We start from the raw sequence: 10,527 nt of genomic DNA, 5'->3' as shown, positions 1-10,527 counted from the left end.
AACCAGTGACTAATCCTTAAGTTGTAGATATTTACTTTTCCTGTTAAATTTTCTCCTTATAACTTAGAAAGAACTCTTATAAAGCAACCGAAGACTTGAAAGGTATATGTTCTGGAAATATAAATAAGCACATTTGTCTCACCAGATAATCATTTATTTATTTTATTGGTTCTTAAAGTAAAGACGCATGAGAATAACCATTGAGTTTATAAAATGCAGAGTCTCAGGATCCCATCCCCATTCCAATCCCCATCCCCATCCTCCACCATCCATCCCCCATCCCCAGCTGTCTCTGTGATATTAGTCTAGTTGGCATCTAGGAATCTGTATTTTTTAAAATCACCCCAGATGATGTGAGATTTCCCTTGATAACACTTTGAGACAAATGATCTAATTCTTAGTTTATATGCCAAATGTGTTCTTTTCATTCCTGAGCCGTATTCCGTAGCTCAAAGTTACCACAATTTTGCATTTTATAGTTCAGGCAAAAAATGTGGGTAAACAGTTAGAAATAACACCACTGAGCCTTGAAACTTTTCATTTATCTGTTAATAAAAATATCAAAGTCTCTATGTGACTAGGAGTAACTGTATAATATGATTTCAAAAAGATATAGCCAAATTTTTGTTTTCAACCATAGCTTATTGAGGGCATTAATTTTGCCATTTTTTAAAATTTAAGGGGCATAATTTGAATATTTAAGAAATCATTATGCTGACTTTTAAAAGTGTGCCATCAGAATAAGGACTAAAATTAATATAATGTTTGAATATTTGAATTCTTGAATAAAAAACAGTTCAATGACTAAAGTTGAGTTGTCAATCTGTCTGTATAGGGCTTTTTTCAACCATTTCAGAGTTGAATATTTTAAAGATTTTATTTATTCAGAAATATTTACTGGAGATATGAAAATGAATATATCGTTCAGGGGAAGTCTACAGATAAGCACAAACATGCCAAAGTCCAATATTTCAAAGATAGTATAAATGAAAATGAGAAGATGAAGTAGTTTTCAGATGCATTTGAAGAGAAGTGAACATAGAAATAGGAAGAAAACAGGAAAACACATTTGAAATTAAATTAATTTCAGCCACAAAAATAAAAATAATCACCTTCCTCATATATTGGGGATACTTAAAAAACATACTCATAGTTAACCCTTAAGCAAGAAAGAAAATAAGATTGAAACTAATGAATATTTGATATTGTGAAGAGTGCTGCAATGAACATACACATACATATGTCTTTATAACAGAATGATTTATAGTCCTTTGGGTATATACCCAGTAATGGGATTGCTGAGTTGAGTGATATTTCTGTCTTTAGGTCTTTGAGGAATCATCATACTGTCTTCCACAATGACTGAACTAATTTACTTTCCCACCAACAGTGTATAAACGTTCCTTTTTCTCCACAACCTCACCAGCATCTGTTATTTTTTGAGGTCATTATCTTTAGCAAACTAACACAGGAACAGAAAACCAAATACTGCTTGTTCTTATTTAGAAGTTGGAACTAAATGATGAGAACACATGGACGCATAGAGGGGAACAACACACACTGGGCTTATTGGAGGGTGGATGGTGGGAGGAGGGAGAGGATCAGGAAAAATAACTCATAGGTACTAGGCTTAATATCTGGACCATGAAATATCTATAAAAAATGTCCATGACACAAGTCTACCTATGTAATAAACCTGCACTTGTACTGTTAAACTTAAAATAAATGTTTTAAAAAAGAAAATAATGAATAATTACTACAAAATGTCAATTAACATATCAGTCATCAAAGCCTGAAGATGCATTAAAAGGTGGCAAACCAAGGGTAACTATAGCCTTAAAGTACAAAAAGAACAGCTGAAAATATACATGACAAGTGTGTTAAATACAAGAAGCTAGAAACAAGTAGAATAAATTAAACTTAAATAAAAAAGAAATGAAGTTAAGAATAAAATAGATATCAAAAATAATAAATAATATGGATGTGTTGTCATTTATTAAATATTATATTGAATATTGATATGTAGATATTTTATTTACAAGGCATAGTGAATAATGGTAAATTTCCCCAAGATTAATCAATTGTATAATAAGACAACAACAACAAAAAATTGAAGGCACCCAGGGAAGTTTCATGTTATGGAAGTCAATGGAAATGACTGTGATAAGAAAGAATAGTTGAGTAAATTAAGACCTAAGAATTTTCCACTTGACTGGGGCAAGGTCATCAGGTGACTTTAGAGACAACAATTTTAAGAAATTTTGTGTGTTGTAGGAGAAAATAAGGTTACTCTGTTTTAGGAATAAATCATATGTTAAGAGTCGAAGACAATAAAGATAATGAAGTCAGTAAAGGTAGTAACGACAATGAAGATGGAGTATTCAGTACTTTTTGTTGTAAAGGGAAAGGAAGAGAGAGTGAGAAGCTGGTGGGGAACATGAGACAGAAGGAAGTTTTTCATATTTCGGCTGTGAGGGTTGAAGATGCCGGCACAAGGATAGTTGATTGGACAAACTCATGGGGCAGGTAGGAAGGGAATGGATGCAGAGAACAGGTGAGAGAAAGAGCCATAGAGGTTTTATTGCAAGAGGAACTAAGGAAGGCGCAGACACAGTTATAGTTGCAAGTTTGTCAGTTCTTTGCTAATAGATTTTACTTTGTTTTGAAGCAGAAAGCAAAGTTACAGGACAAAATAGAGTAGTTATACTCGGAGGTTTGAGTGAAAAAGGAACTTAGAATAATGACCTCGGAAAGTGAGGGAGTAAGCAGATCAGACAAAGATCACAGCATGGCCAGACATGAATGAATTTGAAGATCATGAAGCTATCATAGCCCTAATCTGCACAGTTAAATTTTTCTTTTCATCTCTACCCGGTAAGCTGGGTGAGACTGAATTTATCAAGGGTTGAGATTTCCCAGATAGGTTTTGTCAGAAAGAGGAGTGAGAAAAGTTGTGGACACAGATAAAAGAATGGTTTAAAATTATGGACAATGGGATTTGAATTGGATGAACAAAGAAGCAGCTCATAAAAGGGATTAGTAGGTAGTGGGAAGTGGTGAAAGCCATAGTTGAGCAAGTAGAAAAGTTAGAGACTAGAATGTCAAATGCATCAACCTCCTGGGCAGTAAGTAATCCATAATCATTGCAGGAGTTAGGGTGAGGAAATCTGGGAGCAAGTGCAAAGCAGCTGATAGCCGAAGGGGCCTGATGAGAAGTCATGTCAGTGCAAAGGAGGCAAAGGGCTTCTAGTTAACAGGGTGGAGAAATTTGGATCTGTCCATCTTAGTGCAAAGAGAGGAGGATGCGATGTCACTCTCCCTGCAGGGTAAGGCATGTGGAGAGTGAGCATTTTGTATTTGAGAAGGTGAAGTTATAGTCCTGGTGAAGAGCCAGGTTTTACTTAAGGTCAGTGGGCAGCAAGAATGTTCTGGGAGGAGGGTAAAGAACTAGGTAGTTTGTCCATCAGAGAATAGAAAGATTTCAAAGAGGTAGGGGTAAAATCAGAAGGTATAGCCCATTTGAAAGAAATAACAGAGTATGAGAACAAAGTTGAAAAGAGATTCCTGTGGAGATTTAATCACAAGCAGTGAACAAAATATCTACTCCGAGCCATGAATGATTAGACAGTCCAAAATACTGCCAAAGAACTAGTCTGGTAGAAGCCAAGAATTTGGGTAAATGCTTTTTGAAGCATATGCTTACAATACATAGTTGCTTATATTTTGCAGTGACATCCCCACTCTTTTCATGTGGAGGCTTTCTGTATTGATTTCCGGAAACCAGAAATCAACTATTTCTGATGTGTGTTATCTTTTCTGTTACAAACGGCATCATTTTCTGAAGATGAGAGAGTGAACCACATAGAGTTAAAAATTTATGTAGTTTTAAAACCTGAGAGAGCAATAAAGCAATAGCAAGACTAAGGAGAGGGATAAGATATCAGAAAACTTCTTCATCCTGCTGTGGGTCTGACCTGGATTTTGCAGAGGATTTTGTTCCCTGGAAGATGGACAGCACTCAGGGTCAGATGAGAAGGAAGGGGAAGAACTGAGAATACTTAAATACGTGATCGAAGGTGTGATGGCAAGATGAGCTTTATGTGTACATACAGGTACATTGGTTAATGATTCTTGAGAGGTTGAGATATCAGGAGTCAGTAAGAAAGTACAACTGTGGAAGGTGATCTTGGGAGCAAGACATTTAGCTTTAGGAAGTATGATCTTATTTTATTTCACACCATTTCACCTATTACTTAATGAGTTTCAATGACTTGGTCCTTCTTTCAATTTCTCAATCAAGTCATGCTTCTTGCTCATAACCTTTGCACATGCCATTCCTTTAATCAAGAAGATTCTTGCTTCTCATTATCTTGGACAATCCCTATTCATTCTTATGATCTCAGCTTAAGTGTAACTTCCAAGTTAGTCCTCCTATTACTTTTTAAATAGTGCTTGGCATTTTCTTTACAGGAAATTTAATTATGTAATTATTTGCCTTAATCATACAATCAACATCCTTCTTAGTCACTTGTCCCTAAGCCCCATGTGGGCAGGGAACAAAGAAAGCTTTCTTTACTGCAAAGTTTTAGCACTTAAGGGAGCACCTGGCACAATGCTGAGTACTTTAAATGACTGATTAAGTGAATCAGTACAAAAATGCCAAGTGTTTTTAAATGTACAATTATAAAAATTTAGCACTACGAAAACCTTATGTGAATCAAGTGTAAATTATTTATTACTGTACAAAGATTTCTATTAAATAAAAAGATTTTAAGAAATGAACATTGATCTCCGATGAAACCACGTTCTCTCAGTCAAATTAAGCTAGTTTACTATTGGATAAAACAGCAAGGATACCAGAATTACTTATCTTACCACAGAAAGTGAAATAAGTTCTGTGTGAAACTAAGATTTGTGTTTGCGTATTATATAATTAAAGATATGTTTGTCAATATAGGTGGTTTCTAAGGGGGTGTTCCTCAAACTAGGTAGAACAGTGGTTCTTTTCAAGGAGTGGAGGGATGAACGCCCATTGTATAGACTCTTTCAAAGGATCTCTACAAACTCAATCTAGTCTGCAACAGAAGAGGAAAGATTTTTTAAAATAAAATCAAATGTGTATCTTAAAGGTTTTTCTTTGATAAACTATGAAAGGAAAATAGGCCACATAAGACATCTAAATACAAGAAGAAAGACACATAAAAAATCCCTAAAATATTATGCTTGTATAAGTAGGAATTATTTTAATAAGCCCATTAACTGATGGCATGTACAGCTCTTTTTCTTCCAACTAAAAGGCATTAGAAAAAAAAAAAAAGTCAGTTGGAAAATGGACTGTTTGGCTTACTGAAGGAGTAAAGGCTACATAGACTTCTAATTAGAGAAGTCGTTTCAGTAATGTTAGGTGTGATTTTTTTTTTTTCAAATCAGCCATATAAACAAAACATAAATAGTGCAACTTTAGGATAAAAATAAGGAATAATAAGAATTCAAGTAATTGCAGGTTAGTTGTGACCTTAGACAACTAAATTCATTGATTTCAATCCTTGGGCAAGGGATTATAGAAAAGAATACCCATGAAAGCTTCCTTCCAAACACCTGGCCAGTCACAAGGGGTTAGGAAAAAATCAGAGCAGTTCTGTTTTGTTTTAGTCTTTTTAAAAACAAAATCTTACAAAGTTCATCATAGACTTAGAAGAGGATATTTACAAACTAAGACTGTATTACTGAATAATTGAAAATGTTTTAGAATGTACTTAATTGCTTTAAAAAATAACATTTACTGTTCTTTGACTACAGCATTATATATGGTTATTGTAAAAAGCTAGTAAAATAAAGAGAACAAAGAAATAAAAAACACATGATAAAAATAATTTAATTGAACATGAAAATAACTATTTGTAACTAATGCCAGCTTTTACCATTGCAGTCTCCTAATATTAATGTTCAGAACAGAGGAAATAAGGTAGAAGGGCTAAATCAAACTTTGGGATGACACATCAGACATGGGAAAAATAATTACATGACTCAGCACAACAGTAAAATCCTCAAATTCTTTCTTGTTGCCTACTACAATTACAGACAACTATGGGTATAACTGGAAAAAAACACAAGTGTTATGGTTTGAATGTGTCCTCTCCAAAATTTAACTATTATCAATATGATAGTATTAAGAAGTGGGGCCGAGGCCGGGCGCGGTGGCTCAAGCCTGTAATCCCAGCACTTTGGGAGGCCGAGACGGGCGGATCACGAGGTCAGGAGATGGAGATCATCCTGGCTGACACGGTGAAACCCCGTCTCTACTAAAAAATACAAAAAACTAGCCGGGCGAGGTGGCGGGCGCCTGTAGTCCCAGCTACTCGGGAGGCTGAGGCCGGAGAATGGCATGAACCCGGGAGGCGGAGCTTGCAGTGAGCTGAGATCCGGCCACTGCACTCCAGCCTGGGCGGCAGAGCGAGACTCCGTCTCAAAAAAAAAAAAAAAAAGAAGTGGGGCCTTTGAGAGATGAGTAGGCCATTAGGGATCCCCCCTCCTTAATGGGACAAAGGCCCTTCTAACAGAGGCATCACGAGGTGTTTTTGTCCAGCTTTCTAACTTATATTTCTCCCTTCTGCCATGTGAGGACACAGCAAGAAGGCCCTTACCAGACACCAGATGCAGGTGCCTTATGTTGGAGTTCCCAACCTCCAGAATCCTAAGAAAATAAATGTATCTTCTTTATAAATTACCCAGTCTTAGGCATTCTGCTATAGCAGCACAAACAGACTGAGATAGGAACTGATATCAAAGAAGTAGAATATTGCCACACAAATACTTAAAAATGTGGAAGGTGCTTGGGAACTGGGTAATAGGTAGAGACTGTGTAATAGGTAGCAATTGAAGTGAACGGTGGAAAAAGCATGCATTGCCAAGAACAATAAGGATGAACATGGTAAGGGCTCAGAAGGAGAGAGCTGTAGGAAAAGCTGAATCTTCCTAGAGATTACTTAAGTGATTGTGAACAGAATGTTAGTAGAAATATGGATATGAGGTCTTAGATGGAAATAAGGAATATTGTATTGGAAACTAGGAGAAAGGTCATCCTTGTTAGAAAGTGACAAGGAACTTATATCAATTATACCCATATCTCAGGACTTTGTGGAAGGTAGCATTTAATTGTCATGAACTAAGATATTTGGCAGAAAAATTTTCTGAGCAGCAAAGTATCAGGATCATGCTTGTCTTTCCTTAATGGGGTATTCTAAAACAAGAGAAAAGAGACAGTTTAAAGATAGATTTTATAATTAAGAGGAAAACAGAATGTAATGTTGTCAAACTCTCAGCCTAGCCATGTAAAGGAAAAAAAAAAAAAACAAAAAGGCATTTCCGGGAGAAAGTCAAGGGTGTGGCCAGGAGACCATTTGCCAACAAGATTACTGTGAATAGAAGGAATCCACGTGTTAATTTTCAGGACAATGACCCCAAAGACATTTCAGAGATCTTTTGGGGCTGTCTCACCCTTTACAGGACCAGAGTGTTAGACTCCAGAGAACAGAATGGTTTCCAGGGAGAGGCCCAGGGCACACGAGGAACCTCTATGCTCACTGCCCAGAGTCTTCTCAAACCTTTGCTCTCTGCCTTCTGGTGTAGTGCTTCTTAGCTTCCCTGGTAATAGCTCAAGTGGACCCAGGTGCAGCTTGAACCTCCACTCCAGAGGGCATAAGCTATTAACTTTGACAAAGTCCATGTGGCACTAACTATACAGGCTTGCAGAATGCAAATGCTGTGAGGGCATGACTACCTCCACCTAGTTTGCCCTGTAGCAAGTCTCTGCCTGGGCTCTGAGGCTGTCCATTTTAGACAGCTCTGTCCCTTGCTACAGGGATAGAGTCATCACAAAGAGCCTCACTAAGGCAATGCAGAGTACAGCTGTGGGGGCAGGGCTGCCCCTGAGATTCCAGAACTGTAGGGCTAACAGCCTACAGATACCAGCAGCTTGTTTTTTTCAGTCTTATATCTGTTTCTTCAATTTTTCTTTGAAGAAATGCCTCTTGTCCACACTTGTTCAGGGTGATACAGTTTCTGTCATCAGATCCAGGTTTTGACATAGGGCCTAAGATAATAAATCATTTCAATTTACTCAAATTTCCATGTCAGCCCCAATAATTGCTTCAGGAATTAGTCATATGAGTCAGTTTAGGCCAATAGGGATCAGACTGGGATGTTTTATGGATATAGTTGGAAAATCATGTTCTTTTCTGTTGAACTTGAACCAAGTGGACAAAAATCTAGAATTCTGTGGAGCTACCACAAAAAGAGAGTATACTTTATTGAAAGTGAAGCCAACATAGATCATAACAGAGTTGAGCTCCTAGATCTTAACTTTTATGCATCTAACTCTACCCATGGACTTTATAATTACACAATCCAATTCATTCTTTTCTTTTCCCCTCTTAGTTAAAATTAGATTTTCAGTTACTTTTAACCAAAATAGCTCCAGTGATCTTTTAGCTTATATGATCTTTTAGCTAATAAAATTTCAGCTCTATATGGAGGGAAAAAACAAATTATAAAAATATATTTACAAAAACCTAAAGAACTATAAAGATAATCACACTTCTTCACATGTACCCATTCTTTCACACACAAATTTATAAGATCCACTTGCCTTATAGATGAATTACTTCTATTCTTTAAGTAATGGATTATCCCTATGAATTAACTTGGCCTACAGCAGTGCCATTCCATATGGTAGCCACTAGCCACATGTGGATAGGGCACTTGCAACGTGTCTGGTCTGAATTGAGATGAACTGTAAGCATATAGAACACACTGGATTTTGCAGACATGAAAAAAAGGAATGTAATATATTTTTAATACTTTTATATTGATTACAGATTGAAATGTTAACATTTAGACAGGTTGAGTAAATAAAATACGTTATTTAATTTTATGTCTCTTTTTACCTTTTAAAATATGACTAATGAAAAAAATTTACCTTATGCGTGTGGCTCACATTTGGGGTGTGCATTATATTTATACCAGACAGCATTCGTCTAGAGTATATAAATGAAATTTAAAACTTCATTAACTACATGTTTTTTTATATGAATGTTCTGTGTTCTGATGCAATTGTGCAAATGTGTATCACCTTAGTATATAAACTTTGAAAATATTTAAAATAAACAAGCAGACATGCACTGCCTTTGTGAATATAGGGCACTATCTTGTGTGTATTGTGCCTAACAGCAGTTTGAAAATATTGACAAAAATGGACTTATCATTATGGAAACAAATTTCTTTCTTTCTTTTTCCTTTCTCTCTCTTTCTTTCTTTTTTCTTTCTTTCTCTTTCTTTCTTTCTTTCTTTCTCTCTTTCTTTCTTTCTTTCTTTCTTTCTTTCTTTCTTTCTTTCTTTCTTTCTTTCTTTCTTTCTTTCTTTCTCTCTCTCTCTCCTTTCTTTCTTTCTCCTTTCTTTCTTTTTCTTTCTTTCTCTTTCTTTCTTTCTTTCTTTCTTTCTTTCTTTCTTTCTTTCTTTCTTTCTTTCTTTCTTTCTCTTTCTCTCTCTCTTTCTTTCTTCCTCTTTCAAATTTTACTAATACCTAAAAAAAAATGGTTTTATTTTATCCCATATTTTATTGCTTAATTCTTTAGCTATCCTATTTTTCTCTATAGTAACGTTTTGATTATAATTTATAGTTGAATGTTTTCTTAAATTGTAACATTTAATCATTTATTAAGATTACTTAGTATTATGTTATAATTATTCAAGTTTTTAAAAAGTAGTTTATCATGATGTAATTTGAGAGGTGTTGGACTGATTATCAAACTTCGTATACATTTTTGACTGTCATGGCGAGTGTGCTGAAGACCACTGGAATTGCGGTATGCAAGAGTCCACATGAGAGGCTAAGAATATTCTACACAAATATTCGTGATGTTCTTGACAAATCCCTAAAAATGCAGCATATAGAAAGTATACAGAACAGATTACTAATGAGAAGCTGACTATGGTCAAAGTGGAATCAGATGTTCAAAAATTAGAAGATCAACTTGAAGGTGGCCAAATAAAAGAGATAATTCTCCTGGGTAAAAATGAACTAAGTCTGGCAAGACAAATGATGCAGTGGAAAACATGGAAGCCATTAGTGGAAGAGCCTCCTGCCCATCAGTGGAAATGGCCGGTATAATTACTGAATGACTTTGGTGGGTTGATGGGAAATTGATGTAATTTAAATATTCTGTTATATTAAGAGTGTACCCATATTACTGACATTTTACAATCAAGAAAAGTGATATAGAAAATGTTTAGGAGACAGTTAAAATTAGTGATTATGGTAATATGGTCTTGTGAATGAATTTTTGATTTGTAAATATTCACACAAATTATTTCAAAGATGATATTTCTTTGAACAGAGGGGTCATGGGAAGATTTTAAAATTAATTTTAAAAATTCTGAAAGATCTTCAATGTAGAGGCTATAATCAAAAAGTAAAGTTTTTTGGTAGTATGTTCAATGCTTCATTTAATTTTTAAAATTACCTTGAAG

General features: G+C 35.3%; 1 pseudogene; it reads left to right on the top strand.

Annotated features, from left to right (window-relative positions):
• Window positions 1–9,830: 9,830 nt before the first annotated feature.
• On the top strand, window positions 9,831–10,168 carry LOC105477409 (NADH dehydrogenase [ubiquinone] 1 alpha subcomplex subunit 5 pseudogene; annotated as a pseudogene).
• The last annotated feature ends 359 nt before the right edge of the window (window positions 10,169–10,527 follow it).

This window comes from Macaca nemestrina, chromosome 2 (assembly GCF_043159975.1).
Source record: "Macaca nemestrina isolate mMacNem1 chromosome 2, mMacNem.hap1, whole genome shotgun sequence".
Taxonomy (NCBI): Eukaryota; Metazoa; Chordata; class Mammalia; order Primates; family Cercopithecidae; genus Macaca; species Macaca nemestrina.
The sequence above is the reverse complement of the archived record's forward strand: the minus strand, read 5'-3'. Positions and strand labels throughout refer to the sequence as shown.